We start from the raw sequence: 11405 nt of genomic DNA on the forward strand, positions 1-11405 counted from the left end.
CACAGAAATGGGACTGGAAACCCGTGTGGAAGAAACTGCCGACAGAGACAATATTTGTTAGAAGAAGGTCAAGGAAAGGACAGAGAAAGAACACAACTGCGAAAACAGGAGTGAGAGGTGAGGGGTCAGGGACTCACGAGAAAAATCGCGTGTGTCAGGAGGACCAAGGGAGAATTCAACCAGGAGGGTCCAGCCCTGGCTGGTTTTCTCAGTGGTTAGAGCACTGGCCCACGTACCGAAGAGCTGAGGGTTCCATTCCCGATCAAGGTCATATACCTGGGTTGCAGGTTCAATCCCTGGCCCTGGTCAGGATCATGCGGGAGGCAGCCGTTGATGTGTCTCTCTCACATTGGTCTCTCTTTCTCAATCTCTCTCTCTCCCCCTCCCTCCCTTCCACTCTATTTAAAAATAAATGGAAAAATATCCTTGGATGAGGATTAACAACAGCAACAACAAAAAATTAAAGTTAAGACATGGAGGGGCTGGCCATTCTCACACCCCCTTCTCCCTCCACAGTAATCACCGAAGCACTGGTCAAGATGACGCTTCCATCAGCTTGGGTCTCTCTGATGAGCAGAACCCCAGATGACTCTGAAAGATGTCTAGCATCAAAGAGAAGCGACCTCTGTTGCCATAAGCCACAGAGTGTTCTACTGTTTCTGCAGCAAAGCCTAGCCCATCCTGCAAATGCATGGTGACCACGTGGGGATGAGGGAGCCGGGAGAAGAAGAAGAGAGAACGTGTACTCAGACTTGAGCATGTTTATAGGAGTAAGCGGGGAAAAGCTGGGAAAACAGTGAAATTGAAGATGTAAGAGGGGGGTTGCTTGGCTGGTCTTGGCTGTGGGGTAGACCAGTGGCTGTGTGACACCTATGCAGGCACGCTGGTGACTACAGTCCAGGCACATGGTCACGTGGCCAACACACCTCACACGAGGCATTTGCGACAGACATCACCAGCACACGTTTCTGCCCAATGAACCGCTTCTGGCGAAAGCTAAAGAGCTGAGATGATTTATTGTCAGGCCTGTAACAAGCGGAAGAAGGAAGAAAGACTTCAGTGCCTCAGCTTTGTCATCTGTAAAACAGGGATAATAGAATATAGCTCACAGAGTTGTAAAAATTAAATGAATCACTATATGTAAAGCACTTAGAATAGCGTCTGGCACAAAGTGGGTTCTATTTAAGTGTGATCTCGGAACCCCTTTAGGTTTTAGGAAGAAGTTCCACATATGGTGATGAAATCTGCTAACACTTCCTTTCTCCCTCTCCCCCTCCCCTCCCGCTCTCCCTCCTCCTCCTTCCGCTTCTCCTTCTCCTTCTTCTGCTTTGTCTTCCTTCCTTCTCCTCCTCCTTCTCTTCTTCTCCTTCTCCTTCTTCTCCTTGTCTTCCTTCCTTCTCCTCCTTCTCATCCTCCTCCTCCTCCTCCTTTTTATTCCTCCTCCTCCTCCTCCTCTTTATTCCTCCTCCTCCTCCTCCTCCTCCTCTTCTTCTCCTTCTTCTCCTTCTCCTTCTTCTCCTTTGTCTCCTTCCTTCTCTTCCTCCTCCTCATCCTCCTTCTTATTCCTCCTCCTCCTCCTCTTTTTCTTTTCACAACCATTTAAATAATAAGAAAGAATTGAGACAGCAAAGCTCTGCTGTCCTAGGAGGCAAACAGGCATAGTAAGCAATGAATATATTTAACATCTTTACCTGTTTCAAAACTAGTGTGTTAAATAATCAATCTTAATTTATCTTGTATACAGTTGTGCCACTTCATCTGAAAGGAATTTCTTAGAAGGAAAAAACAAAGAGGACAGGTAAAAGCCCTTGAACACTTTCAGGAAGTCATTGAACATCATACTGGGACAGAATTTCAGGGATAGAAATGGTTATGGTTGATAAAATAAACTCTGGGCATCTCAGACTGTGTCTACAACACCGCAATCACCAACAAGAAAAACTCAACCAACCCATAGTTCTATTTACATGATTCCCAAGCACTCGTTTGACTAACAGTTTCAATGAGCTGATCAAATCAATATCTTGTGTTGACACTACTGTATAAGGTAAGGGTTGGAGTGGCTTCTCTGGAAATTGGGAAGGGTCTAGAACGTTTTAGCTCCCATTCAGAAAATGGATTTGGAAGATCCTGAGTGGGCCAATTCAGGGGAGGTTGGTGAGTCTCCAGGATCCAGGGATAAAATAAGCCTTTCTGATTTAGATATTATTGATACTCATCCTCAGTAACACTCTGTAATTGAGCATTTCCAGCCACCAAAAGTGCCGATTTGGATTTGGAAGGATCCAAGGCACACATTTGCATCATAGTGGTCTCAATGAGCTTGACAGAAAAGATCAATACTGGAAATTGATGGTTCCTTGATGCATCAGCTCTTCCTAGGTAGCTCAGACCAAATTCAACCAAATTCTGGGCTTGTTTTCCAAGAGTACTAGGCAAATCAGTCAAGTTGCCTTTTGAAGAAAACTACATGGCTCCTGCTAAGACAAGTGAACAAAGGAACTCCTTACATTAAAGTAGCCATACTCTAGGCCATGTGACCTATCTGTTCACCACGCTGATTGATCAAGGGGATGAGAATATGATCGAAGGGCAGACAGTTCAATGGCTGACTAGTGACCTGTGCAGTGACCTGGAGCAAAAACACTCTGCCCCCAAAAGAAACAAAGGTAATTAAGCCCTGGCCAGTTTGGCTCAGCAGTTGAGCGTCGGCCTGCGGACCAGACAGTCCTGGGTTCGGTTCCCGCTAGGGGCATGTACCACCAAAAAAAAAAGAAGAAGAAGAAACAAAGGTAATTACGCAAATCAGATTCTCTCTTGAGACTGAACTGGCAAATGGGATCAGGTAGTTTTTGCTTTTGCTTTTTCAGAGATGATGCAAGAAAACATACGAAGAGGAGAAGACACTTGGCGGCTGGGCAGAGTATGCTCACGGCAGAGCATCAGAGAGGAACGGGGACTCGGGTTGCAGCAGGGAGATGAGATTACCTGTCTCTAGAGCTTCTGGATGATTCTCTCGTTCCAATTTTGGTGAGGCTCACTGTACAGATATTTCTGGGTTGCTTCCAGATTCCTGTTGTCCTTTTGGCTCTGTATATCCATAAAATATCTCATCATTAGAGAAAGGTGAAGTGCATCTGTCTCTTGCCATCAAAAGAGCTGACCTAACACACCAGCTCTTCCCAGGATGCCTGTGGGTTCGTTGGGGCTACGGGCCAGCCGAGAAGATGCTGCAAAGGCCCAGAAGGTGTGGTGTGATTCCCAGCAATGCATTTCGAAGGACAAGTTTCCTCTGTCATCCGCTGGGGAGCAAGACAAGGCACTGAGATGCCAAATCACAGGGAGTGTCTGCTTGAAGCTGTGCTCCTCCAACATAACTGAGGCAGCTGGAGGGAAACCAACCTTCCCACGTGCAGCTTGTTTGAGATCCCATCTTTGTTATTCGGCACACTTGTCAAGACTGAGGTGGAGCTTAGTGGAGGTGGGGTGGGGGCTAATTCCCAGAGTCACCGGAAATAGTCTATAGTTAGAGAAGCATGCTTGTATTCACGTGCATTTCTTGATTTTTAAAGTAAAGGATTACCCAGAGAAAGTCCAGATCCCTTTCTGTATCCAACCCCATGTATAAGACTTGATCCTTACTGCTCTATTTTCTGAGTGACAATTGGAGGTAAATGACTCTTGTTCTTGAGGCTCAAAAACAAATTTTCATTTACTTTGATGGGCTCCTGATCTGAAGCAATAGGAGAAAATACAAGCTGTTCTCATCAAGGTATTTTATCCCACGGGTAAAATAAATCACAAAGAAAGACCTGAATGAGCTACAGTCAAAAAGTATATCACAATATCTACATATATATTTTTTTAACCAAAACATGTAACTGCCTTATGACCCAACAATGCCACTTCTGGAATATATCCAAAAAACCTGAAATACTAATTTGAAAGAACACATGCATTCTTGTGTCCATTGTAGTGTTATTTACAATAGCCAAGATCTGGAAACAGCCCAAGAGTCCATCAGTAGATGAGTGGATAAAAAAAGCTGTGGTACATGTACACAATGCAATACCACTGAGTCGTAAAAAAGAAGGAAATCTTACCTTTTGTGACAGCGTGGATGGACCTGAAGAGCATTATGCTAAGTAAAATAAGCCGATCAGAGAACGACAAGTACCATGATTTCACTTATATGTGGAATCTAATGAACAAAACAAACAAAATATAGAGAAAAGACTGAGAGCTATCAGAGGGGAGGGGACTTGGCGGGGGTGCTGAGTGAAAAAGGTGAAGGGATTAAGCAAAAAAAAAAAAATTCCTTATAGACACAGACAACAGTATGGTGATTCGCAGAGGGGAAGCGGGGGGGGCAGAAGAGGGTAAAGGGGGAGAAAGTGGTAGACTTGACTTGGGTGGTGAACACACAATTCAATATACAGATGATGTAGTATAGAATTGTACACCTGAAACATATATAACTTTTATTAATCAATGTCACCCCAATAAATTCAATTTAAAAATAAAAGCTAAAAGCGCAACTCACTGAGGTCCGGCAGTGTCTTCCAGTGAATCTGTGTGCTCCACTCTGCAGTATGTGTAAAAGGTGTTCAATCAACACAATACAGGATGATGGGAAAAACCACCTGAATGAAGATTGTATCTCCTGGAGAGCAGTGACCAGTCATATCACTGTATCCCTGGCATATGGCTTAGTGGCTGGCACAGAGTAGGCACCCAGAAAAATTGTTTGCTTGATGAGCATATGAATGAACTGGTGTTTCACTGCATTATGGTTGAATAGAACCAATTGCAAATGCGGTTAATACAGCCCAGCCATGTGGCTCAGTGGTTGAGCATCGACCCAGGTACTGAGAGGTCACCAGTTTGATTCTCAGTCAGGGCACATGCCCAGGTTGTGGGCCAAATCCCCAGTGAGGGGCATGCAGGAGGCAGCCAATCAATGTTCTCCCTCATCCATGTTTCTCTCTCTCTAAAATCAATAAAGAAAAAAATGCAGGCAATACAAGGAATATGCTGAGCTGGACTCAATGCAATTAGAACCCATTGAAGGAGCCAACAACTGGAAGGACTCACATAACCCCTGGGACAACCACCTCTACCATCCCTTTCATTCTCCTGCTCAGAGGTCGTTACTCTGCAGCTAACAGGCTCTAGCAACACGCTCCCAGGCCCGAGTTCCCTCATCTGCTCAACGTAAGGACTGAACTACGTAGCAGCAGGACCGTGCTCATCTAAGTCTGCATGTGATGCTCTGAGTATGCTCTCACATCCCTGAAAACAAATGTTTTAAAGCAAAAACCTGGATAGAAAGTTGGGAAGTTTCTAACATTTTCCTCTGTACAACGGCAGCATTCCCCGTTGTGTGAATGTCACCAAAGAAATCCGTATCTCTAAGGCCACTCTCGTTACTTCGCTCTCCTCTCCAAAGTAAGGTCATGTTTGCAGAATTCCAGCATCTACATCTTCCCAGGAAACACCCTTCTGCTGCAGGTGGGTCAACATTACTAAACCAGAGGCTCACTTTTACACGCACTGATGCTCATTTCCACCAGTAAAAGGATGTATCCGTCCCTTCCTCCGTTCCTCCACAAACATTTAGGCAAAGCAGGAGATGCCACGGTGAACAAGTGAGACAAGGTTCCCATCATCAGGTTGGTGAGGGATTGAGATAAGAGAGTCTTGGGTGCAATGACAGGGAAAGTGCCGTTGGGGAAGACACTGGACCAGAGGCATCCAGTCCAGGCTTGGAGGGACTGGAAGTTTCAACTGTGAGCCAGGTGAAAGGTAGGGGGAGGAGAGGGTCCAGTCAAGAGAATAGAGCCTCCCCTGCTACAATGTCCTCAGGAGGCTCCCGACTATTCCCGCCTAACTTGCCCTTCGGGCTGCACTAATTTCACAGGCTCTGACTCTCAGTGGTGTTAGTTTTTCTCTTTAACCTGGAAGGATACCTGGGACTTCATGAACTTCAAAGTGGTTTTTGCTGGTGCTTCAGAGAAATGGACACTATTGCAAACTACTATTTAAAGGCACTTACTTTTGCTTACCTCAGTGCTTAGGATTAAAATTTTAGATGTCCCACAATTCCAGCATACACCCCAGTTTCGCCTAGTCTTCCAGATGCTAATTGGGCGCCTGAGCGCCTGCACGGTGCAATGAATCACTGGAGGGATCTGCAGGACACAACTCCTATCACATTTCAGGGCTCTGTGAGAGAAATGAGTTTATTCCTTTTACAAGAAGCATGTGAGACCTGCTCACTTATTTTTAAGTGTTCTTTTAAATGGAGGTTCTAGGGCCACCTACAGTCATATCTTTAACCAATCTTTATTTCCACTGCATTGTCAGAAAATTGATATTAATTGCTAACATAAGTACTTTGTGTTCGAATTTACTTATTTTTCTCTTCTCATTTATCCAGCAAATTGTACAGAGTACTGTCCTGATTATTGGATGTAATAAGTCATTATTCCAAGAACAATACTTTGAACATAGTTAAGTGCCCTGGCTCAGCTGGTTGGAGCATCGTCCCATACACTAAAAGGTTGTGTGTTCGATTCCCGGTCAGGTGCACACAGGAGGCAACTGATCGATGTTTCCAGCCCCCCTTCCTCTCTCTAATATCAATAAAAAACAAAACATAAACATATCCTTGGGTGAGGGGAAAACATAAGAATACACTAATCTCTAAATATATTCAAGTTTAGAATACTTAAAATAAAGGGTAATCCAAAAACAATTAAATCAAGATTTTTCTCAGAAGAAATAAAGAAAAAGCAGAAGGGATTTTTTTTTTTTTAAATGTCTAGTCCTATTTTCTTTATCACATCAATGTGAAAAGCAAATCAAGTTTGTGGGAAAGTATTAGTAGGAAACAGACTGACAAACCTCTGACGGATGGAGGTGGGAGGGATGAAAAGAGATAAACCAGAGAGCTTACATGTATGTATGCACAACCAATCAACACGCACATTAAGCTGGGAAAGGTAGGAAGGGAGTGGGAGAGGGAAGGAGGGGTCAGTGGGGAAAAAAGGGAGACATCTGTAATACTTTCAACAATAAAAATTTTTAAAAAGTATAAGTAGGTAAAAATAAATTTGTTCTTTAAGTAAAATCCAATGTCATTCCTAGTAGATATTTATGTATTTACTGTCTACTTTCTAGAGTATTGGTTTCCTCATCTACAAAAAGAGAGTTCATTCAGTTTGTTAGTAAGTATTTGCCGAATGCCTACATATATTTACATACTCCAGGCAATGGTTTAGGCTGTGGGAACACAGTGGTAAACAAAACAGATGGCAAGTCCTGTCTTCACGGTGCTTATATTCTAAGATCATACTATCCCATGGACTGTTCAGAAGACTGGATGCCATTTTAATTAAGTATTTTGTGAGTTGCAAAGTGCTATATAAATCCAAGGTTCTTGAATGTGATGACTGTCTTATTCCTCTTTTCGTCTCCCATAACTCAGCAAACGGTGATTTCAGTAGAAAGTTAGTATTGCCACATTTGACCACTAGAGGTCCTCAACAGTCATACCCAACACTAATCTATTCTATTTATTATATTCATTCATTACAATATAACTTGTGACATAGTTTAGCGAGACACTTATGAAAGCTGGTCATATTAAATATAATGTATTATGTGAAAGGCTAGCCACAAGGGGTTAATTATAATAGATAACACATGTCATGTGCCCATAAATCATGCAATAAGTATTATGCTGATCATGGCCAAAAACAGAAAATTAAGAAATATTATATATAAATGTTTTATCACTGCAATCTCTCAAAACAAACCCCTTCATCACTATACATAATTTTTTTTTTTTAATCCTCACCCAAGGACATTTTTGCATTTATCTTCAGATAGAGTGGGAGGGAGAGGGGGAGGAGAGAGCAAGAGAAACATCCATGTGAGAGAGACACATCGACTGGTTGCCACCCACACGACCCCATCCAGGGCTGGGGACAAACTGCAACTGAGGTATGTGCCCTTAGCGGAACCGAACCCAGGACTCTCTGGTCTGCAGGCCAGAGCTCTAACCGCTGAGCCAAACCAGCCAGGGCACCATACATAATTCATCACCCTGTCCGGTTTGGCTCAGCAGGTAAGAGCATTGGCCTGCGGACCAGAGAGTCCCGGGTTCGGTTCCGCTAAGGGCACATACCTTGGTTGTAGTTTGTCCCCAGTCCCGGTTGGGGTTGTGTGGGTGGCAACCAGTTGATGTGTCTCTCTCATGTCGATGTTTCTCTCTCTCTTCCTCCCTCTCTCCCTCCTGCTCTATCTGAAGATAAATGCAAAAGTGTCCTCACGTGAGCATAAAAACAAAAAAAAGATAAATCAACACCTACGTTGTTGTTTGTTTAATCTTCACCTGGGGATATGTTTTTATTGATGTCAGAGAAGGAGAGAGAAACTGATCAGTTGCCTCCCATACGCAACCTGACCGGGAATGGAACCCACAACCCTTCAGTGTACAGGACAACGCTCCAACCAGCTGAGCCACATCAGCTAGGCCTTCATTGTTTTTAATGGCTGCATGGTCTTCTATTTTTGTCATTATACCAGTATCAGTGATGTGCTATGATTAACATACTTATAGCTAAATCTTTACTTTTATTATTTCTTCTAGATCAAGTCTTACTGTGCTTTTCTACATGAACAGTATGTTGTAGGAAAACAGCTTAAATTTAATATGTCTTTATATTTTTAGATTTACTGGCAAATGTTTTGTTAATATTTTCCTAATATTCCCCAAAATTTCACAAAATACGTTTAAAGATTTTACATTCACAAATGGTTAGGAAAATTTAATAAGAATTTTGCCTAAGTGGTGTTTTCATTTTCATTTTGGAAACATCACAGGAAGTACATATTGAATTAACTGCTTTTTATAATTGCTCTTATCATGAATACTGGGGAAAAAATAGTATTTCAAGACTGTTCTCACTATATTATAGAAATTGAAAATTCCCACTATCAGTAGTTTTATGTGAACACAATGCTTTTGTGATCTATAGAATTCTGCTTTAATAACTGATAAATTCATTCTATTATCTCCGAGATTAATAAATATGAATCTAGCTATACTGAGACAAACTTCTAGCAGATATAGCAATTTTGAGATCAAATACTGTTATACAATGGCAAAACCTTATAATCTCCTGATACAATGAAATAAATTCCACAAGTATAAGGAAGGCATTTTAAACAGTAATACAATTAAAATTATTCTCAAATTATGACTGCTTCATATTTGCAATTTCTCGCATAAACCAAGCAATCAGAATATATTCAGAATACACAGACAAAGCAAACCGAGAATCTGGTATACATGTGTACATTTTAATACTTGAGAAAATATAAATCTGATACAAACACTGCTGGCACAAGGAAAGAATTACACAAAACTGTATTCAAATAGAGTCAGTATGTGGGCCTGGATGTTTGGAAGCCTTTTAAAGAATAACAGATTTTTAAATCACATGGAGATAGACTGCAAAAGGAATACTCTGCTTTTTTTAAAAAAAAAAATCTCCCTCATCCATTAAGAATTGTAAACTCATTGTGGGGAGGAAAGTATCAGGGCATTTTGAAGATATAAGCTTTTAACACCTAATGTAAGCCCAATGATTCAAAAATTATCAGAATTCCATGCTTCTCTGAAGATTAATTTGATATAAGTCTGTTAACCGATTATAGTTAAAAAACAAACAAAAAACCTTATTCCATTCTTTTATGAAAGTACACATTTCTTCTAGTTATTTCATAACTTAAGCTTAATATTGACTTATTAAATATTAAACACAATATACTTTTTACAATTGCACTATTGTTAAAAAGAAATAAAAACTTTCCAACTTCAACAATATCTTTTTTTAATTGTGAAAATGATTAGAGATACTAGCTCTCCTTTAACAGCATTTGAAAATATATTTGAAGGAAGTATCTTTCAGGCACTGTTTGTTTCGAAAAACCTTTATTTTAGAAGGGTAAACAATACATAAATAAAAATTCATTCAACATGACTTATAACTGGAAAAATCCCCTACTATTGAAAATAAGGCTCTTTATAAATGAAGTTCGCATTTTTCAAAAAACAAACAAACAATTCTTGGAATTTGTGCCAGATGTCTGTGGGATGCTTTTATTCCTGAAGATTCTCATAACAAAAGCTCACATATTGTAAAATCTAGTTTGATTCATAGCTTGGCTATAATATCATTTACTTTTTTTTAAGTTCTAGAAGTTACTCATACAGAAGTATTGTTTCCTCTTACAAGAAAATAAACCTTTCTTGAAGGTAAAATTCTTCTTCTTTGAAAGATGCATTAAGTATTTCTGATCACTGAAAAAATGCAAAGCTTCTAGCATTTCTTGAATATTAACTTCACTTTCCAAAGATGTATATATTATTTCACTCAGTGCTCAGATCTACAGCAAAACTAAACCAAATATTTGGTGACTGTCCTTCTAAAAAGAAAAGCATCAATTATTCCAAAAACTAGCTTGCATACATTTTTTATTTTAACTATATGCCTCAGACAAGACAAAAGATCACTTAGTTTTATAGTTTTCTTACTTTATAATCTACAGAGCATTAGTAGTCAGTTTCAGAGGCTTATTCTATGATTGCACATTTGTGTAAACCATTATTTTTCTTTAGAAAACAGATTACAGTTTCAAATAGAGAAACACAAACCTCAATACTGAATAACCTGTGATAACTGATAATACTGTAAAATTATTAAAAATTCCCCTAAAACTTCTGAAAGCACATTAATAATTTTTCAAATATTCACAATCTCTTAAAAAACAATTTAGAAACATCATCTTAGATGGATGGAGTCTATGTAGTCATATATGATCTGGACATGTTCCTTGGAGAATCTGACTACCAAGCAGAAAAATGCTGCACACACACTGTTACTTGCCATTGCAAACCTGAAGGCAGAGTGATTTTTAAAAAGAAAATTCATGTACTCAGAGCGATCTAATCAACACTGGTATTGTGCCATGTAAAGAAAAATGACCACGATAGAATTTTGATATAGCACCATTCTAAGCTTCTTTATCATCTTAATTTTAAGACTGTTAAAGTGTAATTCTGATGTTAAAACATTATATTAATGTAAAAATTCATATCTGTACATTGTTGAAAAGTTTCAATTTGCTAAAAGCTACTAAATCAGTTTCCCTCTTCACATTGTACAACAACCAGCTAAAGTATAAGGTGTAAATTCTTATAAATAGTATGAAAACCCTTGGATTTTAGCAAATTTCTGTTGACACTGCAATATCTTAATTTACTTTCTTCTTTTTTTAACCAAAAATAGTGGTAACAAAATGTTACCAGTGTTAATGAGCCAGTTAAAAAGTCA

At 40.0% G+C, this 11405-nt stretch overlaps 1 long non-coding RNA gene across 1 annotated transcript in view; it reads right to left on the minus strand.

The window, feature by feature from the left end:
- LOC118624702 overlaps positions 1 to 6185 on the minus strand; it is a 47392-nt gene extending 41207 nt beyond the window's left edge. The window contains exon 1 of the long non-coding RNA XR_004958418.1: positions 6066 to 6185. This is a non-coding gene — a long non-coding RNA (uncharacterized LOC118624702). The remainder of the gene's footprint in view (positions 1 to 6065) is intronic.
- Positions 6186 to 11405: the final 5220 nt, after the last annotated feature.

The sequence above is a fragment of the Molossus molossus genome, unplaced genomic scaffold, assembly GCF_014108415.1.
Source record: "Molossus molossus isolate mMolMol1 unplaced genomic scaffold, mMolMol1.p scaffold_m16_p_10, whole genome shotgun sequence".
In the NCBI taxonomy this organism is placed as follows: Eukaryota; Metazoa; Chordata; class Mammalia; order Chiroptera; family Molossidae; genus Molossus; species Molossus molossus.